This window comes from Talpa occidentalis, unplaced genomic scaffold (assembly GCF_014898055.3).
Source record: "Talpa occidentalis isolate TD23 unplaced genomic scaffold, MPIMG_talOcc4v2.1 talOcc4.2, whole genome shotgun sequence".
NCBI classification, from domain to species: domain Eukaryota; kingdom Metazoa; phylum Chordata; class Mammalia; order Eulipotyphla; family Talpidae; genus Talpa; species Talpa occidentalis.
The window spans coordinates 32,226,174-32,242,003 of NW_023602073.1; positions in this window are offsets into that span (position 1 = coordinate 32,226,174).

Here is a 15,830-nt window from a genome sequence, read left to right on the forward strand (position 1 = left end):
CAGCCTGTTACCATTTTGAGTTGATTTTTGTGTGAGGTGGGAGACGGTGGTCTCGTTTCATTCTTTTGCACGTGGCTGTCCAGCGTCCCCAGCACCGTTTACCGAAGAGGCTTTCCCTGTGACCCCTCATCTTAGCCTTATGAACCTAAACTTTACTGGAGTCCATGTTGGAGAAAGGGGTTTACTTCATCCCGTCAGGAGCTGTGTTTTCAATTTACAATTCATTTTATATTCTCCACTGTCTTTTGGCAACGTTAGGTATTTACCTGAAACTATTTCAAAAGCACGTAAAACAATTTAAAAAGTTAGAGGCATATGTCCATTAAAGAGGAAAGTAAGTGATCAACCCGTCAGAATCAGGACAATTTGTATCTGACAAGACAGAACAGGGAACAGGGAACAGTGTGTGTTGACAAAGCAGCAAAAACAGGCCCTGAGATGCTGGAGAGGCAGTAAGAGGGTGAGTATACTTCATGCGGGGTGCCCAGTGTCCCCCGGGGTTGTCCAGGGACACCTGCCCTGTGCTCTTTTTCCTCCTCACATGGACCCAAGGGCAGCACTGGGGGGAGATGAGGTTTCAGGGTGTGTCCTCCTGGGCAGTTTTGAGTAGATGTTTCCCCTCCTGCTCCCCTACCCCTGGGGTGGGGGAAGGTGGGGACTGGGCTGGGCTGAGAGCTGGGGTGGGGGTGGGGCACATCCTGCAACTACAACCCCTCCACCATCCCAACACCCCCAGAAGTCTGGCTGGTCCTCTGCCCTGGGGGGCGGGGTGGGACTTTCAGTGTTATCTTGGGAAACTGTTATCCCATCTTCTCTTCCTCTCTATGGCGCTGCTCTACTGTGTTCTTTCGCACTCAGAGTGTGCTCTGCCTTTATGTGGCAGAAGGCCAAGGCCATTTAGAGCATACAGGTTTGGGGGTCCCGGGGGGCCCCTCATTCTGCCTGCTAACTTATTGAAGGTGTTTTCTCTGATCAGGATTCATCTCCCCTTTTCTGCTGCTCTGACTCACTGAGTCCCTCATCCCAAGGCAGGAATCCCCCCCAAAGTTAGAGAGGAGGAGGGAGAAGTCCTCAGTGGGGATCTGACCCGCCTTCTGCTGTGTTTGGGGCAGGACCTTGTTCTTGTCCCTGGCAGGTCAGGGACTGAACTTCAGGTGACTGAACAAGCAGACAGAGTAGGACAGGGCCCCTGGGGAGACCCCGATTCCTTGGGGACAATGTTGTGTGTCCTGATGCTTCTCCGTGACACCTGTTCACAGTGAGGGTTGGACCACAAGCAGGCTCTGGCCTGTCTTCCTGGGGTGCTTGGGTCTGGGTCTCTGTCCTGGGGAGTCACTAGGCGTGATGATGGGGAGGGAGGGCAGTTTGTACCCTGGGTCCAGGTATGGGAATGGAGGGGCCTTGTGCTCTGAGCAGAGTGGCTCTGGGGTGTGGGTTCCACGGGGTGGGAGGGGAAGGGAGGATGTTTTTCTCCAATAAACCTCATGGTCTCCAGCAGCACAGAGGCTCAGCAGCCCTGAGAGGAGCCAGGTCTGTCCTCCTCTGCTTTTGGTATCAAGGGAATGTTGGCCTCATGAGATGTGATGGCGGCATTTCCTCTTCCTCTGTTTGTTTTTTGAAGACTTGAGAAAGTCAAGTATTCATCTTTAAAGATTTTGTAGAAGTCACTAAAAATGCCTGGTCCTGGGCTTTGTTGTTTGGGAAACTTTTTGATTACTATTTCAGTGTCTTTGCTTATAGTTGCTTTGTTCTGAATCTTCCTGACTCAGTCTCAGAAGGTTGTATACGTCCAAGAATTTGTCAGTCTCTTCTAGGTTATTTGAGGTTATTCAGTTTATCAACATATAGATATTTGGTATTATCTTATGATCGTCTCTATTCCTAACATGTCTGTTGTAACTTCTCCACTTGTTTTTTCCCGTTTTTCCTCCTTGAAAATGTAGCAAAAGATTTGTCTGTTTTGTTTATTTTTTTCAAGAACCAGTTTTTGGTTTCATTGATTTTTTGGATGTCTTTGATTTATGTGTCATTTATTTCAGCTTTAATATTTTTCCTTCTACTGTCTCTTTGTTTCATTTGTTCTTTCTAGCTATTTTAGGTGAAAGGTTAGATTCTTTCCTTGAGCTCTGTCTTGACTCTAGGTGTGGCCTGTATTGTTCTATATTCCCCTCTTAGTGCTGCTTCCCCACAAGCAGCACTGATAGGTCGTCATTTGTCTCAAGGTATTTTTAATGTTCTCTTTTGATTTCCTCCTTAACCCAATTGTCAGTGGGTAGTGTGTTGTTCATCTCCACATGTTATTTTTATCCCCCTGGTTTCTTTTTATGGTTGATTCAAGTTTGACACTTTTATGATTTCAGAGAGATACTTGCATGACTTCAGTCATCAGGAATTTATAACACTTGTTGTGTGACCCAACAAGTGGTATATTCTGGAGACTATTCCATGTGCACCTGACAAGAATATGCATTCAGCTTTTTTGGAGTGTAGTGCCCTATAAATATCTTTTCAGTCCACATGGTCTAATTTATCACTTAAAGCTATAGTTTCCCTGAGTTCTGTCAGGTGGGTGTGTCCTTGATGAAAGTGGGGTCTTGAATTTCTTTATCACTATTGTGTTGCTGCCAATATCTGTTTTCAGATGTGTTAATAGTTGCCTTATATATTTTGCTGCTCCTTTGTTTTGTGCAAGTGTATTGATGAGTGTGATGTCTTCCTGATGTAGGATTCCTTAATCATATGGTGTTCATCCCTGTCTCTTGTTACCTTTTTTAGCTGGAAGTTTATTTTATCTTACATGGCAGTCCCTGAAATTTTTGGGGTGCCCCGATTACTTGTGTTCTTTCCCAAGAACTTTTTCAATCCAGTTTATTTATCTTAGTAGCTCCAATGGGTCTCCTGGAGAGGCATAAAGTTGGATTTTATTTTTTGGTACAATCAGTCACTGCACCTTTTTGTTTAGTAAGTTCAATTCATTTCCATAAAGGGTGATGACATGATGACTTACTACTGTGCTTTTGTCTTTAGTCAAATCCAGGCAAGAAATGTGTGGTGTCTGGAGTGGGTGGTGAGGGCTCCAGGGTCACTGCCTCCTTGGTCCCCTGATCAGTTTGCAGGATGGTGTCAGGCGGGAGGCCCAGACATTATCCAGGTGGCTGGGGTTCAGACCTGAGCATTGCCTAACCCCCAGTCTCCATGTCCTTGTTTCTAAAGGGAAATCGGGGGGAGGGGTGTCCGGTCAGTATCAATTCCCAATTCACAGAGTGGCGGGAAAAATCTCCGAGGTCACACAGAGCAAGTAGCTGCTGAAGTCACATACCTGGCTTTCATCAGCTCCCTGAGCCCCTTCTGTTCCTGGGCCCACATCTGGCTTCAAGACCCAGCTCCCATGTCCCCTTCCCACTGAGGAAGGAACCTCCTGGCTCTGCCCTTGGCCCCCTCTGAGGCAGCTATTGCAGCCCTTCTCTCCTCACACCCCAGGCTGCAGGGCCTCCATGGTGGGGTCTCGTGGTTTTCTGTGACCCCAGAACCCAGTGGAGTATGTTCCTGGGTTCCAGCATGTGTTGGGCTAAGGGACCCCAAATGCCCAACTGCAAGTCTATGTCAGCAAAGTCACCTGGGGTGTGTTTAGAGAGAAGTTCCCAGACCTGTCCCCAGAGGCAGAGAGTGGGCTCCGGCTGCCCAGGGCTGGGGAGGCAAAGGTGGGGGTGGTGCCCCATGGGCCCAGGCCCAGGAAACAAGGTTGTTGTGGTGATGGAGATGTTCTCAAGGTAGAGTATGGGAGGGTTGCCCTGCTCTGTGCTTACCAAAAGGACATGAGAGGTGAGCCTTCAACAAATGACCCGATGGTCTTTAGTTATATCTCAATTAAGTGGCTTTAGAATCATACTAAAAAATGGGTATATAAGTTGCCCTGTGTCTGTCCTCCACAGTATCCTCATCGAGGGCTTGTGGGGCAGGAAACTGCCTCAGCCCACGAGGAGCTGAGCACAGATGGCTTCACTGCACAGATGCTCTCAAGGAGCCTCCTCTGCGTGGTTCTGAGCCACGTGATAAGATGCTGACGTCACGCTGCTTCTGTGATGGGAGAGACTTTTAGGGGCCTTGGGTGGGAGGCAGCTTATTTTTCATGTGGGCGGAATGGAAATAATGAGTGTCCAGAAGGTCTGCTGTGTTGGTTTTCAATTTTCCACCCATTCTCTGATACACAGGAGGGGAGACAGCTCCCCCCGTGAGTGTGTCTGACTCGCTGGCTCTTCCTCGTGAGGAGAATGAAGCAGAAGGGACGTGCCACGTCACAGAGTCAGGCTCACAGGGGCTGAGACTTCCCGCCCGGGCTCCCCCCTGGTCCCTCTCTGGGGTGACTCCCTGCACATGGTGGACCCTCAGCTAAGGGGACGCCCACAGGACAAAGACCTGAGGGTTTTCTCCAGGAGCCACATGCATGAGCTCTGAGGCAGGTCCTTCCACGCTGATCACAACTGTTCAGATCCGCCAACATCTCGTCCCCATCGCAGCCTCGTGGGACCCAGAGCTGGAGCCTCTGAGTGAGGCCCCTCCTGCTACCTCCCCCTCAGAGACTGTGCCAGATGCCAGATATTTGTGGTTTAGCTACCAATTTTGAAGTGTTTTGGCACAAACTGTTACTGGAACGCAGCCTTCTCAGCAATGGGAGCGGCAGGAAAATGGTGTTTTCCTCCTGCTACTCCAGCACAGGCAGATGTGCCAGCTGCTCCTCAGAGCCCAGTCATTGCCCTTTGTTTTTTGTTTTTTTTAAGATTTATTTATTTATTTTATACAAGAACCAGGGTACAGACCAGATGCATGGGAGGGTGAGAGGATTCACCAGAGACAGAGTGGGGAACAGAACAGGCAGGCTGACTGAAATCCACTGCTGAGGGGAGCAGCAGGCGAGACAGGAGAGGTCTGCTTCGCCATGTGGGACCCTCGCAGGCCGGCCAGGATTGAACCTGTGCTGCAGAGGCTGCAGACAGCTTCACAGCACTGTGCTTAACTGCCTGCACCACCAGCGGAGTCCCCAGTCACTGACGTTTGTAATGGGCCATCAGGGGTGAGCTGACTGGTGCTAACTGGACCCATCCAACTTGTGGGTGAAAGAGGATAAAAGCCAGGGCTGGAGGGAGCTGAGGAGCCCCCCCCCCACCCCGGGAAAGGAGACGAGGACCCCAGCCCTGAGGGAAGAGGACAAGGGAGCCCCTGAGGAAGGAGAGATGATGTCAGAAGCCCCTGGAGAAAAGAAGCCGTTTCCAGCCTCCTTAGAAAGAGGAAAAGCAGCACCAGCAGCCGCCCTCCGAGGAGGGAGAGAGGCCAAAGGACTCTGTCACAGGCTAGGCCTCGGTCCTGTCGCTGACATTGCCTGAGAGGAGCCCAAAGGCCCTGGGCCTGGCGTCTCCAAGAGCTATTTGGTGCTGGTGTAACCTAACCCCTCACAAAGAGCCTTTAACCCTGGGCGTCTCTGACACCACCTCTGCGGGACCAGTCGTGGCCATCACTACAGGCCAGTGCTGTCCAGCGCCCCTGGGGACCGGTGGCAACCATCACAGATGCTCCCTGGGTGAGGCAGCCACCAATTGTGGGTACAGTGAGCTCTTTGTTTCCCCTGTTTGTAAACAAACCCCATGGTTGTGTTATGGCATTTCCCAGAGAAATCAGACGGCACTCAGCGAGGTGGAGAGAGAGATTTAATGATCACATGGCAGGCTCAGTGGGATCACTCCCAAAAGGCTGAGCACCTAAGAGTAAAAATGGCAGGGTTTTATAGAGTTTGTGTGAGAAACTTGCTCTCCCATCCATCGTAGCATAAGCCTTCTTTATTGTTCAGGAAGGGAGTTCTAGGGTGTCATGGCTACCACAGTGAACAAGCAGTGCAGCACACCGAGCACTTCTCCACTCCAGCCAGAAGCAGAATCAAAGCGGTAGACCCCCCTCAAGCAGCAGGCTTGGGAAAGCAACAGAAATTAAGCATCAGACTCCCCCAAGCAGCAGGCTCAGGTAACGTCCTGCTTCAGTTGTTGTTTCCGGAGCCTGAGGTCTCTTGCAACTGTGTGTGAAGGTGAGAACCACAGACAGTGACCCATCCTCTTACCAGGCACTGTCCTTTGTTAGGCTGCAGCTTTTAGTTTTGGGCCTTTTGGCCTTTGGCCTTTTGGGGCTTTTTGGTGTCACCCTGGTCTCAGAGCCTGGGCAGGGGGTGGCCGTTCCTTCCATCCAGACTCCTGCCCTGTGGCCTCTTTAGTGGCCCTCTCCATCCCTGCTTCAAAAATAGTAGAAAATTCAGGCAATAAAGTGATCAGTGGCTGTTTTCTCACAAGAAACAGTGGTGGTGAGAGCAGCTAGAGTGACACAGTCAAGGCCCTGAGAGAAATAAGGTGTCAAACAAGAATTCTATGTCTCTGGAAGTGTGGGGATGGAGCTATTTCCCTAGTGGGTTTAATAACTATGTTAATCCCTTCTACCCCCACCTCCACTTTCTGGTCTTGTGACCCCTCCCTCCTCAATTTTCTACTCTTAGCCTCTGTCAAGGAGTACAGCTCAGGAATATTGTCCCTCAATTTAGTGTTTTGGTTTTTTTTCTTCTTTGAGTGGGACTGTGGCTTGGGAAAGCAGACCACAGAGGCGCAGGACCACTGTTTACTCAACAGGTCAAGTGCGCATCAGTCAACATTCAATCATGCCCACTTGACTGATCACTGATGGTGTAAGGTAGAGTCTCCCAGTTTTCTTCTTGCAAAGCTTCTTTTAAAAAAAAAATATTTATTTATGCATACAAGATCTGGGGTACAGGCCAGAGGTGTGGGGGTGGGTGGGTGAGAGGCTGCACCAGAGACAGAGTGGGGAACAGAACAGGCAGACTGACTGAAATACACTGCTGAGGGGAACAGCGGGAGAGTCAGGAGAGGTCTGCTGCGTCATGTGGGTAATTCCCTGACAGGGGATCGAACTCCTGCTGCAGTGGCTGTGCATAGCTTCATGGGTTGCATCTTAACCCCTTGTACCACCAGGGAGGCCCCTGCAAAGCTTCTTTTTGTTTCATTTTTTTAGTTACCATTGTCTTTTGAAGTTAGTCACTATGGGAAGCTCACACTTACGGGTGTTCTGCTGTGAACATTTACATGCATGCAGGGTTTTTGTGCAAATATAAGTTTAAATTAGTTGGGTAACTAGTGGGGCAGTGATCACTGGGCTGTATGGTCAGGGTTTTGACAGTTTCAAAGAAACTGTCAAAGATCTACAATGACTGGCCATTTTGCATTCCTGCGGGCAGTGATGAGGCTCCTGTTGTCCACATCCTGGGCAGCACCTGGTACTGTACAGGGTTTGCCTGTTAAACATCTCCTAAGTGTGATGGTGTCACTGTTGTTCTTAACTGTGTTTCCCCTGTGAACTGTGATACTGAGTATCTGTTCATGTTCTTCCTTTTCTTCTGTATCTCTTCTTGGTGAAATGTCTGTTAAGGCCTTTTGTCCACATTTTTACTGAGGTACCATTGATTACTACACTGTTTTTGTCTTTTTTAAAAATAGGGTTATTTCTTTCGAATATTGAGTTTTATTTATTATTTTTTAAAGATTTATTTATTTATACAAGCACTGGGTACAGTCAGAAGCAAGGGTGAGAGAGGGTGAGAGAATTCACCAGAGCAGAGCAGGGAGCAGAACAGGCAGACTGGTGAAATACACTGCTGAGGGGAGCAGCGGGCGGCAGGAGAGGTCTGGCACCATGTGGGATCCTCGCCGGTAGCCAGGGATCGAACTGGTGCTGCAGAGGCTGCGGGCAGCTTCGCAGCCCAGCGCTCAACCGCTGCGCCACCCGGGAGGCCCTGATATTAAGTTTTAAGGGCTATTTTGTAAATTCTAGATATAGTCCTTTATCAGATTCATGACGCAATGTTTTGTCCCACTTTGTGTCCTGAACTCAGGTAGTGATAGGAAAACAAACACTATTGCCCATACAGAAGAATGAATATATTTTTTTGAGAAGAAAAATGATAAATTGTGTACTAGTTTTGAGCAGACACTGGCTGATTGGGGTGCTGGGGGGTGAGGAGAATGAATAAATATGTGTGTCTTTGAGTGTTATTTAAATGTTCTTGCATGCACTAGAAATAGTGTTTTCAAAAGTAAATTATGCTAAATTCCTCAACTGATTTTTTTAAAGATTTATTTATTCACGCATACAAGAACTGGGGTACAAGCCAGCGTTGCGGGGGGGTGAGAGGATTCACCAGAGACAGAGTGGGGAACAGAACAGGCAGAGTGACCAAAACACACTGCTGTGGGGAGCAGTGGGGAAGACAGGAGAGGTCTGTGCCATGTGGGTTGCTCCTTGACAGGAGCAACTCACACTGCAGAGGCTGCTACCAGCTTCACAGAGCTGCACTCAACCCCCTATACCACCAGGGAGGTCCAAATTCCTCAACTTATAAAACACTTCAAAGGTCACATCCAAATTACATATTAACCCCAGAGTGGCATGTGTGTTTCAAGTGAGGGATCCCCACGTCATAGTCACTAGACATGGTTTCCTTTGGGTTCACTCTGGTGTTGTCCATTCTGTGGGTGTTGGACAAATGCATAATGGCCTGCGTCCGTCATGAGAATATCATGCAGAGTATTTTCACTGCCCATAATGTCTTCTGTGCTCCAAGGAAATAAAAGCAAAAAAAAAAAAAAATTCACCAATGGAATAACATCAGACTAAAAAGCTTCTACATAGTGAAGGAAAGTATCATTAAATCAAAAGACAGTACTGATGAGGAGAAAATATTTGTACATCCTGTATCCAACAAGGGATTAATATCCAAGATCCACAAATGACTCCAAAACAAGAAACAAACAACCCAATCAAAACAAGAGCTAAATAGGCACTTCTCTAAAGAAGACACGCATGTGGTCAATACATACATGGATAAATGTTTGTCATCATGTGCTGTCAGGAAAATGCCAAGTAAAACAACAGCGAGATACCACCTCACACCTGTGACAATGACCCATTGTAGGGTGGGGAGGAAAAGGAACTCTGGGACATGTTGGGTGGGGATGGAGGCTGCTCCTGTTAGCAGGCAGAACGAGGGGTTCCCCAGATCCTCACGCCTGATCAATCTAAGTGGGTACTGTCATCTGTTGCATAAACAAAACATACTATATAGTGTGTAAGACCTTTAATAGAAAAGAATGATTATATAATAAGTGTGTAATAGAGAATTAGTGTGCAATAGAGAAAGAATATAGTTAAAATAGTTTCCAAATGAAACACCCAAAGTTACTCGTCCCTTCATGGGTAAATGTCCAGCCAAACGGAGTTGGCCCAAAGCAGCACTGCTGAGGCCCAAAAGCCTGCCCCAGTCTAAGGCACCTCTGGTGGGGACTCCCAGGAAAGGGGCAGGAGGGGCCAGGCAAGCCTGGAAGGACAAGAGCAAAATCAAAATCCACATCAAGATAAAGGCTGCCATTGTAGCCTCCCCTGGGTCTCTCACCCACGTCTTTGTCTCTTTCATGTGTCTCTTTCCATGTCCCCAGGTCCCCGGCCCCAGCCCAAAGCTTAGAAGCAAGCGCGGTTTCTTCTTCTTCACACATCCCTTTGCTCCTTGTGCCTCCTCCAGTCTCCTTTCCCCACCTCATTGCTTCTGCCTCCCTTTATCTTCTCATCCCTGGTGGGCTCCACCCTTCCTGGGATGGGGCAGGAAAACTGGAGCCTTCCTTTTCTATGGATACCACACTGTTACAGAAACCGCCCCTATGAAGAACAGAATGAAGGTTCCTCAAAATATTCAAAATACACCTTCCACATGGTCAAGCATTCCATCCCTTGGTATTTATCCAAAGGAGGTAAAAACACTAATTCCAAAGGATATGTGCCTGCTGTATCCACTGCAGCACTGTGCACAATAACCAACTGTAGAAACAACCTAAGTGCCCAATGACAGGTGAGTGGACAAAGAAGAGGCGGTGGATAGACACAATGGAATACTACTCAGCTGTGAAAAAGATAAAACCTTGAATTTGCAGAACATGGATAGGGGATGATGCTAAGTGAAATATATTTGAAGGAGAAAGTCATATACTAGATGATTTCATTCATATGTGGAATAGAAAGAAACAAAGCAGGGACAGATGAAACTAAGCCAAAAGGAACTCTAGAAATATGACTAGAGAATTGAACCTATGGGTAAGGGAGGGTGAGAGCAGGACACAAAGCAGGAAGGGGCCTAATGGACTATTGTGGGGGACTGTGGGTGCCCTTAGGTGGGTGTGATGTGGAAACAAACATCTGAAGAGAGTGACCCTGGGCCTCTGAGCACACACAGTGTGTAAACTGATGTTGCCTCAGTAGAAATAAAACAGTAGTGAGGGAAACAAGAAAATGCAAAAAAAAGTAAATTATCTCCTCCATTCATCACTGACCTCAGGACTTTGCCTTCGCCTCCTCACTGTCATGCAGGCTGAGGGGCTGGTTTCCCATGAGGTCAGAGGCAGGAGGTGCAGGGATTCCTGGGGATGCTCAGACACTGCTGAGTAGAGACACTGCAGAGATGGTGGCTCTGAGGGGACCAGAGACAGAGGGTCAGCATAACCCCAGTGCTGAGTGAGGATCTGGTTCCCAAGGAGAGGGGAGTGTGTGTGTGTGTGTGTGTGTGTGTGTAACAAAAGAGAAGGGACATACAACATAAGAAAATCTTACACCAGTTAGAATGGCACATATTAAAAAAACTAGCAACAACAAATGTTGGCGAGGGTGTGGAGAAAAAGGAACTCTTCTGCACTGTTGGTGGGAGTGCAAACTGGTCCAACCACTATGGAGAGCTGTGTGGAGATTTCTGGACCTACTAAACATAGAGCTTCCATGTGATCCAGCAATTCCACTCCTAGGTATTTACCCAAAGGACACAGAAACATCAATTCCAAAGAACACCTGCACCCCTATGTTTATAGCAGCACTATTTACAATAGCTAAGCTTTGGAAACAGCCCAAATGCCCAAAAATAGATGACTGGATCAAGAAGATGTGGTACATATATACCATGGAATATTACTCAGCATTCAAAAAAGATAAACACATGCAATTTGCAGCAACATGGATGGCGCTGGAGGGGATCATGCTCAGTGAAATAAGCCAGAAAGAAAAAGAAAAATACCAGATGGTCTCACTCATAGCAGGAATCTAGAAAACTTAAATAAGGGACCAGGAAAATGAATAACTATAAGAAAGTGAAAATCAAAATCAACAAAAATCTATGAACCAGAGACACTTTTGGGGGGGGTGGAGGGAGGGGAGGGATTGGGGTCAAAATGGGGGGGTTGAAATTGTATGGGCATATAAAAATAAAATTTATTAAAAAAAAAAAAAGAAAATGAGGGAGAATTATACATCAAGCTCCAGCATAAATAAATTCACCTCACAGAGAGGGAGAATGTCAGTACAACACCTCAATAAGTACAGTTCCATGAAGGATCTGTCTTTGAGCAGGACGTGAAGAAGCACTGGGCCTCAAGAATAGAGGAAGTTTAGAAATATGTCGTGGTTGGACTGAGCTTTAGGAGCTGGGTAGGACCCTTCAAGTTCCTCTGCTAGGATGCGGTTGCACCTGACATCTCCCTCCCCCAGACTCCAACTTTCATTTCAAGCTCTTCTCCTTTGGGGTCACTGTAAAAAAACCCACTTGCTTCAGAGTCAGGGAACTCCAGCCTGGCAGCCCCTCCATTTCACTTCCTCTGTGGGCTGCAGCTACTTTCTCTCTAGACCAGAGCTGGAGGGAGTCCCACAGGGTGAGGGAGGAGTGTGTATCCTGCTGGCCTGGCTCAGGGGCAGGATTAGCCCAGGTCACCCCAGTTCCTGAGCTGAGCCTTTGCCTGCAGTCCAGGAAGGGAGGGAGATGGAGCAGGGTCTCCCTCAGCTCCTGGGGAAAGATGTAATGTTAGAGGGGGTGAACTCTTTGTATATCTTTGTGATAACTCCCTTACCAGTTGTATGGAGTAGGAAGATTATTTTCCCAACCAGTGGGTGTCTCTTTGTTTTGGTTAATGTCTCTTTTGCTGTACAGAAGCTTTTCAGTTTGATGTAATCCCACGTGTTTATCTTTGCCTTCATTTTCTTTGCTTTGGGTGATGAGTCTTCAAAGTTGTTATTGAGAGGTATGACTTGTGGTGTTTTACCTATATTCTATATATTTTATGGTTTCAGGTCTTATGTCCAGATCTTTTATCCATTTTGAGTTGACTTTTGTGCACGGTGAGAGGTAGTGGTCTAGTTTCATTCTTTGGCATGTGATGGTCCAGTTTTCCCAGCACCACTTATTGAGCAAACTGTCCTTGTTCCATTGCATATTCTTTGTTCCTTTGTCAAAGACTAGTTGTCCATTTATGTGTGGCTTTATTTCTGGGCTTTCTATTCGGTTCCATCCATGCCCCTGGCTTGCTTCCAATTACCCTTCATGTTGACTTGTCAGTCTGCCTGGTGCAGCATGAACTTTTTTGGTCTCCTTTTGACGAACCTGGGCTTCCTGTGGGGTCGGAGGGCAGCCCTGGTGCCGGGTGAGAGACAGCTGCCACCTGTGCAGGCAGCGCCCAGAAAGAGGAACGATTATTTTTATAGTCCACAAAATTACACATCCTTAACCTAACAGTTCACTTCTTATTACTAATATATAGGTTTACACGAGTACAGGAATCTTGCAACTATTTAGACACCTGTACTCTATCTTTTTTATGTTGATCGCGTTACATGTTTTATATTTCCATAAGTGACAAAACCCAAGGAATGTTTTAATTCCCATTTTAAACCACATTTTGTATATTAAGTAATGAGAAAGGGACCAAAAAAAAAGGGTGATAGATATTTGCATTTCTGATCCTCTTTCTCGTCCCTGAGATTCTGAGTTTCCATCCTGATCATTTGTCCGTAGCCTGGAGAATGTCCTTTACCATTTCACACAGAGTGGACCTTTGGGGACACAACCTGTGTTTTTGTTTGTCTGAAGACCTATTTTGTCTTCAATCTTGAGGACATTTTTGGTGGATATAGAATTATGGGTGGACATTTTGTTTCTTTGGGGAGAGGTGTTTTACTTTCTTTGCCCTGCCCCCCACCCCGATTATTGAGGTGTCATTGGTTTAAGATTCTATATATGACTTAGAGATCAGGTTCACACCCCCCAGATGCAGATGCCCACACCACACCCACCACCCAAGCACCCACAGTCCTTCCCTGTGGTTCTTCATGGCCTGTGCTTTCTGCTGAGAGTCATCATATGGGAGAGGAGGGACAGAAGCCTCAACCAGAACTACTATGAGGGAGGGAATATCTATCACATCATCCTCTGCCATCATCCTCAGGATTGCACCAATTAAAAGCAGAGGAGGCTGCACATGAGCAGGACTGCATGAGCAGTCCCTGCAACACTGGGGGAGGCAGAGCAAGAGGAGCAAGACGAGGTTTCAGAAAATCCCCTGAAAGAGAGGAGGGTTTATTACGTCATTCAGGCCACCCAGACAAAGCTGGCACTTTTGGAAAAGAAGAAACAGAGGGAGGGAAAGAACTTAGACTGTAAAGTAAAACCAACAATAAAAGGGTCCATCTGCCTGGTCTCATTTAAGGGCGCCAGCCCAAGAGCCAAGACACAGCGGGCCTGGCCTTACTGAGAAGCCGCGTCAGCAACACCAGAAAGCTGTCTCCCCGCAGATCAGTAACTTCCAGTAAAGACAGAGCTCAAGCCATGGCCCTGCTCACACCCCAGCTGCCGGAGATAAGGCTCCTTGTTCCCCTCAGTGCACAGACAGGTCAGATAGGTGCATTAACTACACACCTGTTACGGGCTGTTCCCTGTAAAAATCCCTGGAAGTGTAAGATGTTTTCCTTGTGGACTCTATAAAATTCTCATCGTGAGGCTCAGAATTTGAACAACTTTGCCAGAGCATCTGGAGGCTGCACCTGCTCCAGTCCTCAGTCTTATTCTTCAGTAAATTCACCTTTGCTCCCTTCATCTTATTGAAACCACAGCCTTCAAGGACAAGGATGATTTCTGCATGATTTCTGGTGGCAACAGTGTCCCCAAGCCTCAGACAATAGAAGTGAAACCCCAGGACTTGGATACATGCTGCTTGGCTCATGTTGTTCGCATCCAAAGGCTCACAGGGATGAGTTACTGTGGGGACACCCCTCCAGGACCCCGTTGAAACACATCCCATGTGTCTTTGTCAGAGTGACCCCCCAGCCCATGAAAGTACTTCATCTCCTCACACCACGGGCTCTTACGTCACTGGGGCTTCCTGACGCTGAGGTCTGTCTGGGGATCGTCCTCAGAGGTGAGGCGCCAAGGGCAGGATGAGACTGTGTCCCCACAGACGACACAGTGACTGAGGCACCTGGGGGACTTGGGGTCCCTTGTTTGGAAGATCTCATCCAGAAATTTGCCTTCCTGGGCCTCCCCTAGTGGCTCAGCGATTGAGCGCTGGGCTGCGAAGCTGTCCACAGCCTCTGCAGTGCCGGTTTGATTCCCGGCCGCCTGTGAGGGTCCCACATGGCACGCAGACCTCTCCTGTCATGCCCGCTGCTCTCAGCAGTGTATTTTGTCAGTCGGCCCGTTCTGCTCCCCGCTCTGGCTCTGGTTAATTCTCTCACCCTCCCATGTTTCTGACTGTACCCAGTGCTTGTATAAATAAATAAATAAAAATCTTCAAAAAAAAAAAAAAAGAAAAGAAAAGAAATTTGCCTTCCTGTGAAGCATTCCCAGGGGGTCTCCATGCACCCCCATTGTAAGAGTAGAGGGGCTTCTCAGGGAGACGCTGCCTGACTGCTGAGGGGGGACCATTAGTGTTTCCAGCAGTTCAGCTCAGCTCAGAGCCCCGGAAAGCACAAAGATTTGTCAGCGCGTGTCTTTGTTTTTGGAAAATCTGGAGCTTAGATTTGGATTATTTTCTACTGAATCTTAAGAAACTGGAGGGAAAGTGTCAGGGAAAGGTGGTGGTGTCCATGCTGGCCCTTCCTTCACAGCCCGGCCCAAGGAGAGTCCCTGAGTGTCTCCTCAGGGGCCTCTGCTGCCTCCTCTAGTGAGCAGAGGACTCACGTCACGGGGAGGGAGACCTGCCCTGTCACGTTTTCCCTCCCGGGGATGAATGTCGGGAGTGAGCCCCCGAGCACGTGTGCAGACAACACAGGACCCAGCACAGGGCGTGCTTGATCCTGAGGGCTCCTAGGGCCTTTGTGGGAAGGAACTTGACATATAATTGGAAAGAAGAGCATAAAACAGCACTGAGTTGCCTCTGCCGAGAGCCCAAGTTTTGGCTCTGGTGACAGCTGAGACTTAGACGGGCTGGCTCACAGGCATCTGGCGGCTTCCTTAGCCCAGCCGGGCCCTGGCCTAGCCATTTCCCTGAGCTCAGGGTTGTCATCTGTTCTTGGATCTGTGAGAAGGGAAGTCCCTTCCCCAGCACAGCCTCATGCACTCAGGTTTTTGTGGGGAGTTCAGAGTGCTCATAGGCCCTTCACAGGGACCCAGGCTCCTTATGTGAGGATGCCCTGCATGGTCAGGATCTGGGCGGGGGGTGGGGAGGTTGTGGCTGGAAATGGACAGTGATTAGGACCTGGAGCACCTGTCATGGCTCCTACTGGCATCAGTGGGCAGATCCGGGGACACGAGGGAAACACAGACCTTCCATCCTCATGACTCACGTGCTGTGATGTGGGGAGGCTGATACACCTGTCCCTTCACTGATGCCAACATGAGACTAATATGATTGGACCCCTGACTCCTAATTCCGAGCCAGTTCTAATGAACGACCGTGGGAAAGATGTGTCTATGCTGGAGACAAGGT